A 20,610-nucleotide genomic window follows, 5' to 3' on the forward strand; every position below is an offset into this window, starting at 1 on the left:
GGTTAAAAATGTATTCATTATTTACTCACCCTCAAGGTTGTTCCAAACCTGAATGAGTTTCTTTCTTCTGCTGAACAGAAAAGAAGATATTTTAAAGAATCTTGGTAACCAAACAGTTGAGGACACCCATTGATTTCCATTGTATTATTATTATTTTTCCTTCAATGGAAATCAATGGCTACTCTCAACTGCTTGATTATACCAATATTCTTTAAAATATCTTCTTTTGAGTTCAGCAGAAGAAAGAAACGCATTCAGGTTTGGAACAACTTGGGGGTGAGTAATGATGACAATATTTACATTTTTTGTATGATGTAATTGAGGTCTGTTTACTTTTAAATAACGTTGACTTTAATGCATCTGGAGCAGTTGAAAGCCGAGGAACAGAGATGACGACAGATTGGTGACAGACACTTCTGTCTCTGTATGTGACTGTGTGTGTGTGTTTTCTAATGGGTTGTCGTGGGACTACTTGATGACAGCTGGGAGTTGAAGGTGACCACAGCAGTAGAATCATATAGTCACTGCCACCATGGACCTAATTAGGACCTTCCACTGACCCCTAGTGAGAGCGAACGGGAGACGTCACACGCCTCGACCAACAAGACAGACCCGTCCTGAGGCGTTTCCCCATGTCCGCACTCTCAGATACAAATGTCTGTACAAAAAGTCTGCGGTCGTGTCCTTGTTATGGTGAGTATGTGTGTACATGAATGTGCATGTGTTTTCTCCAAGGTACTGAGATCAAATGGCCTTTTCTTGCAGTTGTCAGTGGCTCAGTGTGTGCTGTGAGTTTTCTTTAAATAACAAGAGGAAGTAACTACTCAAGGATACACCGGGGAGGATCGAGGTGAGAGGTGAACGCATCCAGAGTGTGCATTTGTGTGGCTCAAGTAAACAACACATTGGAAGGAATCTCCCAAGGGCACAGACTTAAAATTAGAAATGAATTGTTAATTCAACAGCACAACATCACAGGTTGCTAAAACTCACACTTTATATTAAGTGGCTTTAAGTACCATGTACTTACATTGAAATTAATAATTTGATACAAATGAATTATTGTGTACACACATGTTTTTACATTGTAATTATATTTAAAAAATACCAGCATGTAATTACTGGCGTAATTAATTTATGTAATTACATATGTAATTACACAGCTGACCCATCCCTTCCCTTACACTTAAACCTACCCATACCACCACACCTGTCCCTAACCTTACCCGTATCCCACCTCAATAGCACCAAAAGTGATTTACAATACAACATGAGCACAATAAGTACATTGTACTTATTTTTAAATGTAAGTACATAGTACTTAAAGCCACTTAATATAAAGTGGGACCGGACTCCATACTCAACAATAAGTTGTCATTATGACGTCATAAAGATGAACCTTACCAATGGAGGAAATGTGCGATAAATCGTTAGTGAAAATCGAGAACAAAAGGGGTCCTAGATTAGAACCTTGAGGAACCCCCTTATCAACCAATAAATAATCAGATAGTGAACCTTGAAAAGCAACACACTGCCGTCTATTGTGAAGATACGAATTAAACCACAGAGCACTTTGATTCAAACCTTTTGCATAAAGCTTGTCAAGGAGAACGTAATGATCCACCATATCAAAGGCTTTAGAAAGGTCAGTTTGCTGTCCCGTATCAAAAGCGGATCCGGAGAAAATGTCATTGGTGAACTTCAATAAAGCTGTGGTTTTTGACAAATTAGGCCTAAAGCCAGATTGATATGAGGATAATGTGTTATTCTGAATAATGAATTTTGATAATTGATTAAAAATTATTTTCTAAAATAATTTAGCAGTGATATACAGATTATAATTATACAAGATTTGCTCTTATCTTCATAATATGTTTGTGTGTAGCCGGGCACCAATTTCATGTCATTTTTAGAGCATAAGGTACATTCAGTAGTGACTTGGTTTAAAATAATTCATAAATCAGGTTTGGTTTAGAATCCAAAAACCGTAAGCTTACACTGACTCCCAGTTAAAGGTGGTTGTTTTGTGCTTGTTTTTCCAACCAAAAATTCAGATGCGGTGGAAATAGGCACGATTTGATTAATGGATGTTACACAGTAATGTCAATAAGTCCCAGTAGAGTTGCAGGAACAGATACAGGAAGATAAAACACACACTGACATGATACCAAACATGTCCTGATTCCTAATCACAGACTCTCTATTAGATGAATAACTCCCAACCTGCATCAATCAAAATGTTTACAGTGATGCTCATCCTTTTGTGCTCGCATAATGATCATTTATTTAGCCGTCCATCTGTGCTTGTTATAGGGTTGATAAGGAGGCGGGGGGGGGGGGGGGGGTGTTTTAAATGAAAGCCGAGCAGCTAATGTAATTAAAATGAATCTGAAGTGCAGGTATATTTTTGAGCTCCACACTTTACGTTCATCATGACCGCAACTAAGCTTGGTTTATAAAAAATGCAGCAAAGATGGGCTCAGATTTACGGTGTTGTGCACGAGGAATGCAGTCAGACGAGGCCTGCAATGTCATTTTGAAGGTCGTAAACAATGTTGCAGCCCTCCGTGCTAATTTTATTGATGGCTTGCTTGTACAGGAGTGAGAGAGAGAGTGTTTGCAGTTGTGTTCAGGCTGTATAGACTCGTATTCCAGTAATTGAATGGTGTGTGTGTGTGTGTCTGTGTGTGTGTGTTTGCAGAGTTGCATGATACGATGAGTACATGAATATAAAGTCCAAAAGTCTGAGACCTTTTTAAAAAAAAAAAAAACAATTACAAATTATGGAAGGAAATTTGACCGTCTATGGCAGTTTGAATCTTATTTCCTGAAATTATGTGATAAAATATTTTTCTTCAACAATATCAAAGACAAAATGAAAAATGTTACAAGGATTTTAAATTATAACTATTAAAAAAGTACTAACACTACTAGTGCAAGATATTAAAAATGCATTAACAATGATTTTTGTTTTTTGTTTTTTTGGAGAAGAAAATTTTTTTTTAAATTATCCACCCATAGTCAATCATGTTGAAGCATGTTTGATTTACTATATAAAATATACTATATAAAATTGTGTTTAATATAGATATGTTTACAACATGTTTAATATAAAGATTTTAATAAAAATATAAATATTTGCACTATTTGCATTTGCATATATATATATATATATATATATATTAGAAAACTTTGATGCGATTTTACTCTGAGCAAAGGTAACCAAATATTACGACATTAACTAATTGAATATTAATAATTTAAAGGAAAAAATATATATATTAGAAAAAAAATGCAGAAAAAACTTTACTAATAATTTTCAGGGAAAACAATTATTTTAATAGAGACTTTTATAGACTATTTATTTATTTACTTACTTAATGCATTATACTTTCTAAAGATAGACATTAATAGATGGGTATTATAATGTATTATAACTGTATTATAACAATTATTGAAAGCATACAATCCATAATAAGCTGCATTACAGGACATAATTAATACATTATAAATACGTTTACAATGCGTTATACATAAAGACGTTAAGTAAAGTGTTACCAAAACTTTGTTCAGAATCCTAAAACTATTATAGTATTTTAAATCTGATTTTGCATCCTAAGATTTTCAATGTTGACTGACTTTTGGGCCCCAACTATATGTTTACGTGTGTGTGTGTGTGTGTGTGTGTGTGTTTACATGAATGCACATTTCCAACTGATCAGAGGCTTCGTAATCTATACTCTGTCCCCCCGGCTCCCTCTCCATCCTGCTCTTAAACTCGTCTTTCATTTAAAGCTTAATCTCACAAAGCTCCACCGAGCACATATTCTTCATTTGATTACCAGGGGCCACAGAGAGAGATGGGCGCCGCAGATAGCACCATTGCCACGGTGATAACATCATCTCTATGATGATAGAACCATCTCCACGGCAACCCGATCAAGTATCAGGGTGGTTGGTAGGTGTGGGTTAAAAAGGCTGTAGGTACCATTAAATCGTCTGTGGTAAAGCACAACACTAAAACATGTCATCAAATGCTGAGTTCTGGCTCAGTGTGTGCTGTTAGATTACACAGCTGATATCAGAGCTGTTTGCATATGCAAATACATTCCTCTACAGAGAGATGAGGGGAAAAGGAGCCTTTTATTTCAGTCTGGGGTCAATTTGCAGGAACATTAGGACATCTGGATTCGCTCGCTTTAACATAAAATGAGTTCATAGCACGTTTATATTTAGATGTTTCCTCATTTTTGTTGTTTATTAATTGTTTTGTTAAAGTACTATCACATAAATGACATTTTAAAATACATTACAATAGAAAACTGTTTACCCTGGAGAGCATAAGAGACTTCTTTGAAAAACATTTTAAAATCGTACTGACCCCAAAACAGTGGTGAACACTAGAAATGTTATACTAAACAAATATCCTGAGAAATATCCAGTTGATTAAACTGTGTGACAACTTGCCCCGGTCTTCCCTACTGCTGGATCAAGTGTTGTAACATGACTGAAGATTATAGTACTTTGTAGGCTACTACTCAATGTAACAAGTACTTAAATATGTTACCATGAAAAAAGCCTGCAGTTACACATGGTCATTTTGTACCTTCTAAAATAGTGTATCAAGATGTACTTAAGTGTACGTCATGTGTATAAGGTATGTAGATACACATGAAGTACACTTAAGTACAATCTTGATTCACTTTGTTTTACGTAGCTTATACCTGTGTAATATTATGTAATTGCAATGTAATTAAGAAGCTACTGCATGTATTTAAACTGTGAACTGGGGTTTATTCAGATGGATAAGGTATGTAGATACATATGAAGTGCACTTAAGTACAACCTTGATACACTTTATTTTAGAGGGTACAAAATGACCATGTGTAACTGCAGGTTTTTTAGTAACACATTTAACCTGTTAACTGTCAACCCCCTTTTTTGAATAGACATGGAAATGCAATTTTCGAACTTAAATGGTTGTAATTCAAGGATGCTTTGGAATATAGATGTTGTTTTAAAGAAGACATTTGGCAGATTTTTGTAGAAGTGAAATAAATTAAGAAAGTGAAACGGAAAAACGTTATAGAAGTTTGAGTTTATGGAAATGTACAATGTAAAAAAAAAGAGAATTATTCATATTTTATATAAAATATATTTTTTCAAAACCTGGGTTACTCTAAAACTGCAGAAAAATCAAAGCCAAAAATCTGAACAAGTTAGGTTGATTTCTAAAAAAAAATAGCTTTCAGTAAGATTTTGTTTGGGCGCAGTACCAAACGTTTTCACTAGGGCACAACCATCCATTACTGCCCATATAAGGGCGCCTCCATTTCCATATGTGTTTTAAGTGATCTGAACCATTATTTCCACAATTTTCATACAATTTATGAAGTAGACATCCTATTCAGAAGTAGTATGCGAAGTTTGGCAGATTTTGATATGAATTCAACCTCTAAGAAAGACAAATAAAGAACATGCATGTGCGTTATGGCATCCTGCCACATCACAAATGGTGAATTTCTTATTTTTTCTTTATATTTAAAACATTTTCAGACCTTTTTTTCTAAAATAATTGAATGGATGCAATCTTTTGAACTCTTGGCATGAAAACAAACTGAGGTCTCTACCTATTTTCATCACTATTTCAAAATAAAGGTCTGACCACACCTTAGGAGTATGGAAATATTCTTGTTGAAAATGTATAAATTACGGCTCCTCTGTAATTTATTTTGAAAATCATCAAATCATCAGTCCCCAAATATGGAAACTAGAGATTTTAAGCTTTCAAATGATATAGTTTGTCAATATTACTTAGTCTTTTCTAAGATATTATTGTTTTAAAAATATACATGTATGTAACCGACTCGGCCTGTTACATATGTGTAACAGTAGCTGCCTAATACATGAGTGTAATTACAATCTGTAAGTACAGGCTGTTCCATAATTTAGTTACATGTTAACTACATTTTGTTATGTTATTACAATGTCTACTACTAAGTAATTAAGTAATTATACTGTATCACAGACACCGTAAAATAAAGTGTTACCCCCAAAGGGCTTAATGATGTTGACTGTCAGAAATTGCCTCAAAAAAGGCAAGCTAATACAGTTCTTTCCAGTTGTATCATGCTAACACCACATTGTTGTATTATGTTAGCATATGCACTTGCTAAACACAGAGCCATATATACGATTCTGGAACATTCTTATCATCTAAACCCTATAAAAGTCATATGGTACTTTCTATTGGCCTCGAAGGGACTCTGCTGCCCTTTAGTGGCTGGCTTTTGTGCTAATAACACAGCGTTCCTGAATTAAATTTCTCTCCATCTCTCTCTAACGAGGTAACCTTTCCAGATGCCCACTAATAATATTACATTTCTGCCTTTTGGGTTTAGAGAGAGGCCACAGGGAGAGCCTGAGCACCAGGACTCCTTTATATGAACTTGAAGACCAAGGGTGTGAGAAATGCTTCTGTTTGAGACAGATGTATGAAAACACAAAAACAGGACTGGTCTGTCCTATATAATTGGTTTTCTGTGTGGTCCATTGGCTGGTTTTGGAGGACTTTTGGTCACTTTTAACTGGTCAGGCTGGGAAATCAGCTAGCTGCCCAAGCTAAACCAGCTAAACAGCAGTTTGACCAGACTAGGACACCATCTACAGTGTGAGAAATGCTTCTGTTCAAGACAAACACAATTATGGCCTGGCCTTTCATATATAGGCGTCTTAAACAAGAAGGTTTTCTAGCCTTATGTGTGTTCCAGCCGGTCGGTTGGCTGGTTTTAGAGGGGTTTTGAGCCCAAGCTAAACCAGCTAAACACAAGTTAGGCCAGGCTCGGACACCATCTTAGACCGACAAATCAGCTTAAACTTGTTTTCTAGACTATGGTGTTTGGTTGGCTAGTTTTAACAAGATGAAATCAGCTAAACAACAGCTTGGCTAGGCTGGGACACCATCTTAGACCAGAAACCAGCCTTGGCTGGAATGATTAGTTTTGTGGTGTTGTTGTTGTTGTTTCAGCAGAGGGATATTATGAGATATCTTGAAGACCAAGAGTGTGAGAAATGCTTCTGTTCGAGACAAACATAACTATAATGTGGTCTGTTGGCTGGATTTAAAGGGGTTTTAGGCATTTTTCAGTTGGTCAGGTGGGGAAGCAGCTGGCTGGCCAAGCTAAACCAGCTAAACATCAGTTCCAAGCTGGGACACCATCTTAGACAAACCAACTTAGGCCTGTTGTTTTAGTCTTAGGTGATCGGCTGGGAAGTTTTAACAAGGTTTTGGACACTTTTCAGCTTGTCAGGCTGAGAAACCAGCTGACCCCCCAGTCTAAACCATCTAAACACCACTTTGGCCTGGCTGGTGGACCGTCTTAGACCAGAAAACCAACATAGGCTGGTTTGAACATGTTTTTTGAGCAGGATAAACAATAAACGGCAAAGATTTATGGAAAAATCCCCAATCCATATCCATATGATTAATCAATGTCCTCGTTCATTCACCAAGCTACAATTGAATAAACATTAGGTAATTATTTAGTTGCACTCAGACTCGTTTTAAGAAGTGTAGTTATAGAAAGACTTAGCATTTAAAACGAGATGCAGCGTGTCACGTCTGTTTTCATGTGTGCCGTTCCGCACTCGCAATTGTCAAGACTGAGTCAAATGGCTGGTGAGACATTTTCTAAGGGGCTTTCATTTTTAACACCGAGGTTTATTTCCCCACTCTGCATTGGAAATGATGGTGGGAGAAAAGAGATGTGAATGAACACATTGAACGGCACCTAAATAATCTACCGCTTAAGTGCAAGAACCCTGGAACGAAGGCTATAGCCACAGAGGAGGCAGATAACGCGTCAGCTCAGTCTCCACGTTATCATGCTACACAAAAGCACAGCTTTTATCCGTGCCACTGAATAGGCTCGTATCTGCCTTTCTAGGAAAAAGATTAGCAAGGCTGAGAAAATGCACCACTCGTACATTCATATTTGTTAGCGTACATTTGTGTGGTGACAAAACAAAAATAAACATCAATATGCGACTTTGAATATTTACCTTACGAGAGGTGGCCAGATTACACATCTGATTCAAGGTATTTCTAGTTTTGTTTCCGATTTTAATGAATTACGAGCTTCTCCGTGGGTCCTAATTATGCCATGATCCCAGTCCTGTCCCCCACAAAGAGTAATTTCCTCCCATGAAAGGATGTAGTTCAAAAAGCTGCTTCAAAAGTCATCACTCAATGCTCTTTGTCTGGAAATCTGTGCAGGATACAGAGTGTACAAACAGTTCTGGTGATGTGCAGTCGTGCGGGTTCGGAGACAAAGACATAGTGCCGTTCCTTTCTGCCTTCCGCCCCGGTTTTCCCCACAGCACGCAGGCATTAATCACAGGGAGGATGTGGCATTGACAGACAGCTGGATATCCCAGCATGCACACTGGGAGAAAACTTCATTTTTCTCAACCTCCCTCCAACAAATTCCAACCAATACAGCTTATACCCTAATTCTGAAACACTTTACAGGGCCTGTTCATTATTCCTAATGCTTTATAATGGCTTTTACTGTAATAAGCATCAATTTTTGAGTGCATATATGGCATTATACTACTGTATAAGCTACTTTTATTTTAGACTGAATTATTGACAGATGTCAATGAAAAGGTGTATCTGGAAAGCATCACATTGTATTTTAAGCATCATCTTTCTGTACAATATTTGATTGTTAAGGAAGTTACCCTTAAATCAACATCACTGTTGGAAGGAAGGAAGGAAGGAAGGAAGGAAGGAAGGAAGGAAGGAAGGAAGGAAGGAAGGAAGGAAGGAAGGAAGGAAGGAAGGAAGGAAGGAAGGAAGGAAGGAAGGAAGGAAGGAAGGAAGGAAGGAAGGAAGGAAGGAAGGAAGGAAGGAAGGAAGGAAGGAAGGAAGGAAGGAAGGAAGGAAGGAAGGAAGGAAGGAAGGAAGGAAGGAAGGAAGGAAGGAAGGAAGGAAGGAAGGAAGGAAGGAAGGAAGGAAGGAAGGAAGGAAGGAAGGAAGGAAGGAAGGAAGGAAGGAAGGAAGGAAGGAAGGAAGGAAGGAAGGAAGGAAGGAAGGAAGGAAGGAAGGAAGGAAGGAAGGAAGGAAGGAAGGAAGGAAGGAAGGAAGGAAGGAAGGAAGGAAGGAAGGAAGGAAGGAAGGAAGGAAGGAAGGAAGGAAGGATGGAGTAAGGAAGATAGGAAGGAGTGAGGAAGGAAGGAGAGAGGAAGGAGAGAGGAAGGAGGAAGGAAGGAGTAAGGAAAGAAAGGAAGGAGTAAGGAAGGACGGAAAGAAGGAGTAAAGAAGGAAGGAAGGAGGAAGGAAGGAAGGAAGGAGAGAGGAAGGAAGGAAGGAAGGAAGGAAGAAAGGAAGGAAGGGCAAATGCTCGGAAATTGACTTCCATATGAAACGAGACGCATCAAATAGACACCTTGTTGTTGTATAGTTGCTATCAGGGATTGTAACTGATAATGTGTTTGTTAAATGATTGGTTTATTTTGTAAATTCAACAGAGATACCATTTGTGTGCCGTACAGTGAAAGCAATAGGACGTGTATTCGTTCCACAGGTGTACAACATCTCACAGTTGGTTTCCCACTGATTTGAAGACTCATTATTTCTGGAAAACAGGTGGAAATGCTACGGTGAAATCCCACAAGAGCTCGAGCATTAACACGGCCCAATCAGACGCCGCTTGTTGTTTAGGGTGATTTTAAGTGATGATGTTTGATTGATTAAAAAAAAACTCATAGTCTCCTGTCTCCCCCTCTACTGTATATCTCTCCAGTTCATCTCCTCCATTTTCCGTTTCTCCCATAGGATTTGCCAACCTTTCTTTGGATTTTCAAGGGCTCAAGCCTTAGAGCTCCTTTCAGAGGAAATGAGCAAAAGATCTGAGATTTGCTGGTGAGCTCTACAAGTTTGCTTACACACATACATATTAAACCTCATACTTAAAGTGGTAGTTCACTCCCAAAAAAATGAATACATTTCATTTGTTATTCACTGAAAATTTTGCTCTTCAGATACATTTCAGAGAGAAGTTCACTACTGGTCGTGAAATAGTTTGACAATTTAATTTAAAATATCTGTTTTGTGTTTTATTCCTGTGATGCAAAGCTCAATTTACAGCAAAATTACTCCAGTCTCCAGTGTCACACGATACTTCAGTAATTATATGCTGTTTTGCTCCTCAAGAAGTTTTTCTTATTATTATCACTTCTCATAAAAGTGGCTTAATATTTTTATGGAAATGGTGATACACTACCATTCAGAGTTTGGAGTTATAATTGAGCACCAAGTCAGCATATTAGAATGATTTCTGAAGGATCATGGGATCAAACTGTCAATCATCCTCCATTACAACTTTATTGCGGCATCACGACCCAGGAGGGGCCGATCTCTGCTGGTCGGTCCTCTGCAGGCATGTTGTATATTTATGGAGGAGAGTGGCTGACGTTTAATGAAGCTGTTCAGAATGGACCCGACAGGCAGCGCTTTCCACCGCAGGCTCGCTCTAATCTCCGTTAAAATAAAAGATAATGAAGCATTTAAACCATCTGAACCTCTTTCAGCCTGTGGCCACACAGAGAGATTTGATATGGAGAGACAAGGCGAGAAGCGATCTGGTAAAGGAGGGAGGGAGGAGTCTGTCATTGTTGGGTCAGAACAGTTGATCAGCCTCAAGGCCTGCAACTGCAAGCTGTGAAGGAGGTGGGTAAGTTCGTGTGTCACAGTTTATGTGTCGTGGTTTGTGTGTGGACAGGTTTGTGATTTATTTTATTTTTTTAAACCTCTGCTAACAAGTTCAAAAATGGTCAAATCATGTTTTGCTCCAAATATCATTAGGTGTCTATGAGGGCATGGTGTAGGTTAATTTAGTGTAAAACTAATGTTCCCAGAGTATATTGGTATTTTTTACCCAAATCATGGGTTGAGCCTTTCGGGTCATTTTGTTTTGGGTAGTTTTTGTGTTACCCAGTTTCTAGGTCAGATGTTACAACCCAGTGTTTGGGTAGTTTACTTGTGTTACCCAGATCTTGGGTCAGACATAACAACCCAGGGAGTAATTTATCGCGCGCTTTTTGCGAACTGTTCAGGAGAGAGCAATAAAGCTCCGTCAAAATGCTGCATGTCTTCGGTAAAATACAGGTTGTGTACATTTAATCTATAAATTCGTTATTGAGGTGTATATCATTTAATCATATGCAAAGCAACATAAAGGGGTGCAACGTGAGTCACCTAAACGAGTGTGACGTCGATCTTTTCGTGTGATGGAAACTCCTAATGCCTTGCATAAAATTTCATGATTTTATTAAAAAGGGTACAGAATGCTAATGTATAATGTTAAAATATAAACTGTAAACTGATTTCTTATGGACAGGTATAGAGCCTGTCGCTGCATATTTTGACTAAGAGTAAAACGCAGGGCGGCGGTCTGAAGTTAGAAGTTCCCCCGCTCCGGCACTCGACTCGAGATCCAGCGCCGTTACGGTGGAAACGGGATAACAGAGACTGTTGATTACACTTGAATTACTTATAAACTGTTCACTTTTACTTCTAATATACAGGTGAAACTCGAAAAACTTTAATATTGTGCAAAAGTTTATTTATTTCAGTAATTCAACAAAAACAAATATATACTCATTACATGCGAAGTGAGACATTCCAAGCCTTTATTTGTTATAATTTGTTTGATTATGGCTTACAGCTCATGAAAACCACAAATTCAAAATAGAATATTGTGAAAAGGTTTTCATAGGCTGTAAGCCATAATCATCATAATTATAACAAATAAAGGCTTGAAATGTCTCACTTTGCATGTAATATGTATTCGTTTTTTTAAGTTGAATGGTCTATAATGTATTAAGTTGATTTACTGAAATAAATAAACTTTTGCACAATATTCTAATTTTAGTTTCACCTTAAAACAAGCTCATATGTTGGCAATATGTTTTCAAAATTATATGAAATAAATTATACTGTAAAATATGATTGAAAATATAGGAATTATCATGCAAGCCAGTGGTTGTATTGAGTATATAAAAAAAGTTTAGCTGGTTTAAGTTAATCCTTAGACATTAATTAATGAATAAAGTAAAAAAAAAGAAAGAAGAAAATTATAGTAAAAATGAACCCATTAAGCTAGGTTAAACAAATAACCCAATTTTCTGGGTATAATTAACCCAACATGTGTTCTGTCCTATATTTACCCAGCCCTTAGGTTGAAAACAACCCAAATTTGTTTGTTTTTAACCATTTTTTTTAGAGTGAACCAAATGTAGCTGGGTTACCAGCAAAACCAATGCATCTAGTGCATATATGAGACATTCTTGCTACAATCTAAAAAATGCTGGGTTGTTTCAACCCAAATTTGGATTAAATATGGAAAAACCCAAATGTTGGGTTAAAAAACTACCCAACATTTGGGTTTTTCCATATTTGACCCAAATTTGGGTTGAAACAACCCAGCATTTAAAAACCCAAATGTTGGGTTAAAAATGTAATAAAAAATATACAGTATGGAAAAACCTAAATGTTGGATCAAAAAACTACCCAACATTTGATTTTTTTTTCCCATTTTTTACCCAAATTTGGGTTGAAACAACCCAGCATTAAAAAACCCAAATGTTGGGTTAAAAATGTAATTAAAAATATACAGTATGGAAAAACCCAAATGTTGGGTTAAAAAACTACCCAACATTTGAGTTTTTCCATATTTGACCCATATTTGGGTTGAAACAACCCAGCACTGAAAAACCCAAATGTTGGGTTAAAAATGTGATTAAAAAATATACAGTTGAAAGTGAAAGTTAAAGTAACATTTTTAACCCAACATTTGGGCATTTTTGGGCACAACCCAGCATTTTTTAGAGTGTAATCTAACTTCAAAAGTCTCAGATTTTGTCTTGCTAAAATGTCCACATCTCTCTCTGTTTTTCCCTTTCAGAGTTTTCGGATCATTATCTAATGTTCGTGTCAATCTGTTTTCTTAGTTGCATCATTGGAATTGCTGCCAGGGCAAAGAAGCGCAAGAGATAAAGGCAGCAATGAATGGATGATAGATTGAAATGATGGAAGAGTGGGAACAAAGATAGAAAGCTGCATAACAATGGTAAGAAACAAAGTAGAAACATGTTTACACTGCACCACATGGTGTGTGTGTGGCTCACATCTGTACTGAAATTACCTTTTCTCTTCAGCTCAGATCCATAAAACCCCCACAGCCAGCAGAACCCAGAAAATTAATGTGTTTCTGTTATCCGGTCAGTCCAGCTCCGTGTCTTTTCTCCTTTAGCCCTGTGGAGCAGATACATCTCTGTGGGATCTGCCCTCACCAGCGCAATCAAGCCAAACAAACCCGCGTGATCAAAGTATACTGCAGCATAAACAAAAGCTCGAGAGCCCCGCTCGCCTCCCTCAAGCTCAGAGTTTTTGATGATGAAAAGCAACTGAGTGTTCTTACATCTGAAAAATGAGCTATTTGAAAACATCATGGTAATTTATTTGGTACATTTGAAAGAGAAAATGTGAGTTTTAGTTTGCTGCACTCACAGAGTCAAACTTTACCAAACATATAAAAATAAAGGTCTTGCTAAGAGATTTATAGCTTGGTGTTGAAGAAGAACTTTTAAAAGTTGCTTTAATGCCATAGAACCTTTAAAATTACTTGTATGAGGTTGACCAATAGGAGCACAAGCTTTTCCGTACACAACTTTCAAAAAAGACAAAACGAAAGAGAGACGATGGTGCTAACGTTAAAACTAGAAGTAAAAATATATAAGAAAACAATAAAGTTCTCTTTAGAGGATTGACAGACCATACTGTCCTCTTCGAGCAGGGTTCTCAAGTCTCACGCAATGGCCGTGAGACACACGCAGTTCAACCAGTTCACACACTCACACGCCACACCGTATATTTCTCATGCTGAAAAGGCAATGCCGAGCAATCCAGGAAGTTACTCGCTACGAGTTTCGCCTTCTCGATGACATCACGCTCGCCGTTAAACACGGCATGCAATGACTGGTCAGGAAGTAACGTGTAGTCTGACATGTGTCTTGTCCACGACACGACAAGATTTTAGGAGCCAAAATCGCGTAATCTGCCACAGTGACTATCATAACAGACAAAAAAAAAAATCGTGTAATCTGAACCAAGCATAATACGAAAAGATTATGGGAAGCGTGCTTGCCAGACTGGATTTAAACTTTCACCAGAGACCCAAGTTTGGTTTAAAGACAAAAAAAACATACCAACCTCAATGTTCTCTCACACTCTCAGAAAAAAAAGGTACAAAAGCTGTCACCGGGGCTGTACCTTTTTAAAAGATACACTTTTGTACCTAAAGGGTGCATATTGGTACCTTAATGGTACATATTAGCACCTAAAATGTAATTATTAGCACCTAAAATTTACATATGAAGAGTTCAGATGCAAAAGCCTCTAAATGCCATTTGCAATTTTCGTCTTTAAAGATGATTTTTATCAAACTAGTATATTTAAGTTCAGTAATTTCACTTAAATAACAATTAATAGGTAATTATCATTGCCATTTAAGTGAAATCACTGAACTTAAATATACAAGCTTGATAAAAATCATCATTAAAGAAGAAAATTTCAAATGGCATTTAGAGGCTTTTGCATCTGAAGTCTTCATATTAGCACCTAAAATGTACTTATTAGCACCTAATAGTTACATATTAGCACCTAAAATGTAATTATTAGCACCTAAAATGTACATATTAGCATCTAAAATTTACTTATTAGCACCTAAAATGTACATATTAGCACCTAAAATGTACTTATTAGCACCCAATATTTACATATTAACACCTAAAATGTAATTATTAGCACCTACAATTTACATATTAGCACCTAAAATTTACATATTAGCGCCTAAAATTTACGTATTAGCACCTAAAATGGACATATTAACACCTAAAATATATATTTTGGCACCTAAAATGTACATATTAGCACCTACAATTTACTTATTAGCACCTTAAATGTACATATTAACACCTAAAATGTACATATTGGCACCTAATATTTACATATTAGCACCTACAATTTACTTATTAGAACCTAAAATGTACATATTAGCACCTAAAATGTACTTATTAGCACCTAAAATGGACACAAGTTTACCTGTTGAAAAGGTACAACCCCAGTGACAGCTTTTTTGTACCTTTTTTCTGAGAGTGCACCATTCCTGATTTCTAACACACACACTGCGTTCTGCGTGGTTTTGCGGCTCTCAGAGCAGAAACGAAAGCATGTTAGCTTATTTCGTCTATTATTACTCACCCATAGATCCTCCTCTCGTAGAAATCAGGACAGAAATGGTTGAATGTGGACGAAAGAGATGGATTAAAATAAAAGGTGTAAACGTGACTCCCTTAATTCCAGGTGTGAACATGGCCTCTGCTTAACCCAAGTGTGTACACACCCATGCCCTTTATTGTCAATTTCCTTTAAATTCTGTCTGTGTGTGAGAGAGAAAGAGAGGTTTGCCTTACTCATAACATGACTAGTGCTTCTTCTGCTAGGTGATGTGGTGTGAATGTAAAACAGCCCTGTGGTGAGAGCGAGAGGGGAGTGCTGGGAAACCAACGATAGTATTATCTGCTGTCTCACCTCAGCGCCTCTTCTCATTTCTCCTTGATTAGAAATGCAGTTTACTCTTCACCCGCTAATGAAGAGTAAAATAGATATGTGTGTGTTTGGGTGATGGTTGAAGAAAGAAAGGAAAAAGAGACTTAGCTTGTTTCCCTTCAACTATTTGTGAAAGGAATCCTTGACCACCAACTGGAAGAAGCACACTCACTTTTAAGTGCACTCTGGTTTGCCACAACCTTTTTGAGCCCTAATTGAGGATGACATGCTGGCAAAGTGCTATTTTACACTTTCTTAAGACATGAAATATCCCCATAAGAACTTCCTGGAACAGACACAACACTCATTAAAATGGTTCAACCTTATGTTTGAGTGCCATGATACTGTGAAAGTTGCATATTTTAAAAGTTTATTGCTCCTGTTTCCCTGCTTGGCTTACATTGTAAGTGGATTACTGTAAATACACTTCTTGTTCATTTTTCCAAACTGAGGGATGAGTCTAACTAGATTGGCTTTTCCTCAGGAAAGCTCAGGTTTTTGTCTCTGTGTAAATTAAATGTGGCAATATTTAGTATATTCGGTATTCTGTAAATCAACATCTGCGAGTGTGATATTGGTTAAATGTCTACAAACAGTATTCAAAAAGTTCAAATCTATCATTTACATTTCAAACACGATATTGAGAGTTTTTGCATATTTGTGCTCCAATGATAATAGTTTCAAATGATCCCAGAATTAACTGTTTTGTCTCGAGCAAAACACAATTTGATTCATTCCTAAATGAATTGGTGTCTCTGACTGAATTATTCAATGACTCATTCAGGCAGTGTCTGAATAACATTCAATCATACTACACTTGGGCTGAATTCATTCTTTTTGAATGAATCTTTTGATGGAATAATTCACCGACTCACTCAAGACAGGCACTAGATTTTATTCCAGAATAAATCAGTGTTTTTGAACAAATCGATTAAGATAATGGTTCGCTGGTTCACTAGTTTTTTTCTGAAAGAATCAGTGTTTTGAACAAATCGATTAAGTTCATGATTCTCTGACTCATTAAACACAGTGGATAAATCTGAAGTAGAATACTACATATTAGTTTTATTGTTTCTATGCTAATCTGAATTCAGTCTGTCCCTTTTTTAGTTCCTCAATGAATCTGTGTTTTTGAACGAATCAGTTTAATGAAGGATTCAAATAAATCAGTCATAAAGACAGATTCTGGTCGCTACTTAAATGAGTAGTTCACTTTTAAAAAAAACTGTTGCTGATAAATTACTCACCCCCATGTCATGCAAGATGTCCAAGTCTGTCGAAAAGAAATTAAGGTTTTTGATGAAAACATTCCAGGATTTTCTCAATATAATGGACTTCATTGGGAACCAAACGGTTCAAGGTCCAAATAAAAGTTTCAGTGCAGCTTCAAAGGACTTTAAACGACAACAGCCGATGAATAAGGGTCTTATCAAGCGAAACGATCGCTCATTTCAAAAATAAATAAAAAAGTTTAAGTTTTTATAAGCACAAATGCTCGCCTTGCTCTGTTCTGTGGTGTGCGTTTGTGACTCTCCTGTTCGAACTCGTTCATCAAAATGAACTAACCTTTTTTCGAGTCATTTCGTTCGTTGAATCAACCAAATGATTTGAAAAAATATTTGTTAATTTTGATGAACGAGTTCGAACAGGAGACTCATAAACACACATTTGTGCTTATAAAACTTAAACGTTTTTATTTATTTTTTTAAATGACCAATCGTTTCGCTTGATAAGACCCTTATTCATCGTCTGGAATCGTTTAAAGGCTTTTGAACAGTTTGCAGTTTGCACTAAAACTCTCATTTGGACCTTGAACCATTTGGTACCCAGTGAAGTACATTAAACGGAGAAAAATCCTGGAATGTTTTCATCAAAAACCTTAATTTCTTTTCGACTAAAGAAAGAAAGACGTGGACATCTTGGATGACATGGGGGCGAGTAAATTATCAGCAAAAGTTTTAGTAAAAGTGAACTATTTCGTTAATGGTGTAACTGCAACCTATATGAGTACCGAAAAAAAAAAATCACAATGCAAATTTGCCTGGCGTCATCACAATTGGTTACACTTTAAGCAGGTTAATCATAAATATTTTTAAAAGTCTAACAGAATATGAGAACTCTTACCAGCACAAAATTGGAAACACTCCAAAAAAGTATTTTTGCCCTCGAGTGGTATATTTATGGCGTCCTCTCGCCATGAAGTGTTTGTGATTTTTCATGTTAAAACCAGAGAAGCTTGAAGTCTATTTTTTGTGATAACATCTTTTCTTTTTCTACACCTCTCAGAGCTCCTTGCTTCTCCTGCGTTCCTGAACCTGAAAGAAGTGGCAAACTGTGAGTGCCCTTGTCAAAAAAAAGTACCCATAACTGCTGGAGAAGTCTCCTGCTGTTACAAGGAATTCTGGGTAAGAGTGTGTGCTGTAAGGGTTCATAAAAGTCAATCCATGGGGGATTTACATGTATGAACCGAAGCTAAACCCAATCAGCACACTGCTGAGATCGATAAATCAAACTTAAAACACCATAACTGCAGGCTTCAAAGTAAAAACAACATCAAACAAAATGTCATGATTGCAGTATAATTTTTATTTAGACTACCACCATTCGCGGCAATTTTGATCATAATCGTTATCGTGATCGGCATTATCATCATTGTAGTGATGTATGACAGCATCATTATTCCATAAGAATATCTTACAGATGCAGATCATCTACAAGGACACATGATGGGACGGAAAGCCATTGGCGCTCTCATCGGCGTCGTGATGATCTTGTTTTCTGCGTGTGCGACCGTTTAGATTTATGAATTCATAAATATGGACCATCTCGCTTGAAAATATACAATGACTCTCAGAGGGCAAAATCAAACTCTAGTGGTTTCAATTATACGCCATATAAAAGCCAATGGGGAGAATTTATTTGTGTTCAACGGAGGACCGCAAATCCATTTTGTCGTGCATATGTGTGTTGAAAGAACAAATGTGTGTGACTTTTAACTACTAAAACAAAATAAAAAAACACCCACAGATCATTTTTATTTCCATTTTGACACAATTCTGGATGGTCTGTTCAGCTACACAAGGGACTCTTCCAAAAACTAATGTGCTGCTTACTTAGTGTTATTTATATACTATTATAGTTGGTAACACTTTCCTTGAAGGGGTGTGCATAAAACTGACATGACACCTTCATAACCATATGTCTTAAATTTGAAGTAGGGTTTACATGCAGCCAATTTTCGGGTTTTGGTCGGGTTAAGATCTATACTATACTATATAAAATCTATACTGACATTTGTTATGACTTCCACTTCAAACGTAACAGTGCTCATGAAAACTTGCGTTAACTCTACTATAAGTAAATACACTTCACCTGCTAATTACTCAAACACAAAATTCTAGATGACTGCATGCATGTTTCTCTGCCGCATAAGGCCTATATGAACCATGTGACTGCTTTCCTATTAAATGATAACACAGTCTCATCCCAAGAAATCATAACTGACGTCTTGGGACGTCTTTTGACCATACGTCAACATCCGCCTTTTTAGGGTACCCTTAAACGTCGGTTACGTAACGATCGCGGGCCGTCATACAACTGACGCTTTACCTTTAGCGTCGGTTAGGTGATGGGGTAGGTTTAGGTCTAGATCCGATAACGTCATCTAACCGACGTTTAAGGGTACCCTAAAAAGGCAGATGTTGACGTATGGTCAAAAGACGTGGGATGAGACATGCATTTAAAAAATTTGACTCATTCGTTACTGCAACATTTATTCTGGCAAGTGAAAACATGTAAACCCTAAAAGCTAACGTTTTTTTTGGTGTATATCAATGCAGTCTAATGCAGTAGTCTGTGATCAGCAGAGTCTCTTTTCTTTTGCTTGTACAAAAGGAGTGTGACATGTTCATTAAACAGCAGGAATCCCATTAATAACCCCATTAATAACCCCACGTCACATCACTCACATGTAATTAGTCAAACAAACGGCCACAGCAATGCTAATTGTCCCCCTGTTCTCTCTCCCTCTCTCTCCATCACTGTCACTCTAGTCCTCTTTTCTGTCCTCTCTGCTCCATTCTTTCTTCAGTTTTCTTCAGCCTCCATCATATGTGCACTAGAAATCACACTATTATGTCTAATAGAAACAATGATGTTTCCAAAACTCAGTTATTTTATTTTATTTTATGCTATTCATTAGGGCCCGAGCACTAACAGTGCGAGGACCCTATTGAAACTGTTAGGATTATTTTTTTTTTTCTTTTTTCTGCAAAGTAAGTGCCATTTTCGGGGCCGCAACATGCTCAAAAACTCACCAAATTTGGCACGCATGTCAGGACTGGTGAAAAATTTCGTATTTTGTGGGTTTCGCGGATGGGCGGGGCAAAATGGCATGATAGCGCCACCTAGAAAATTGGAAAAAATTAGCCCCTCGTCCACGTTCAACCTACATGCACGAAATTTGGTGGGGATGTGTATCATATCAAGACGCACAAAAAAGCCTCAAGAACCCATACCCTAAACTCGACAGGATGTCCGTCATTTTGAATTTGGCGGCCATTTTTGGACGATTTACAGACTCCGTACTTTAACGAACTCCTCCTAGGGATTTAGTCGGATGGACTTAAAATTTCTGCTGTGCCTTCTAAAGGCATTGACGATGTAAAGTTGTGCTATCTGCGCGTTTTCGTCGATGGGCGTGTCCGTGGCGTCGAAGATTCGCCATGAAACAGGAAGTTGTAATAACTTGGCTGTAAATGCCCAGACCTGCACGAAATTTTACACATTTGACTAGAGTCCCGCCCTGAACAAATCTACATGCCGACATTCACCCACAGTCATAGCGCCACCTGCTGGCAACAGGAAGTGACCTTTAACGTAGCAGCCCCCGCCATATGTTTGACCGACATGTACGAAATTTCTGTGGTACATCAACC

General features: G+C 37.3%; 1 long non-coding RNA gene across 1 annotated transcript; it reads left to right on the plus strand.

Moving 5' to 3' along the window:
- The first annotated feature begins 255 nt into the window (after window positions 1-255).
- On the plus strand, window positions 256-18,094 carry LOC120468224 (uncharacterized). The gene is made up of 5 exons (XR_005620206.2): window positions 256-693; window positions 9,839-9,925; window positions 10,594-10,732; window positions 13,015-13,133; window positions 17,960-18,094. It is a non-coding gene; the product is annotated as an uncharacterized LOC120468224 (long non-coding RNA).
- Window positions 18,095-20,610: the final 2,516 nt, after the last annotated feature.

Source organism: Pimephales promelas, chromosome 25, assembly GCF_988280905.1.
Source record: "Pimephales promelas chromosome 25, fPimPro1.hap1.1, whole genome shotgun sequence".
Classification (NCBI taxonomy): Eukaryota; Metazoa; Chordata; class Actinopteri; order Cypriniformes; family Leuciscidae; genus Pimephales; species Pimephales promelas.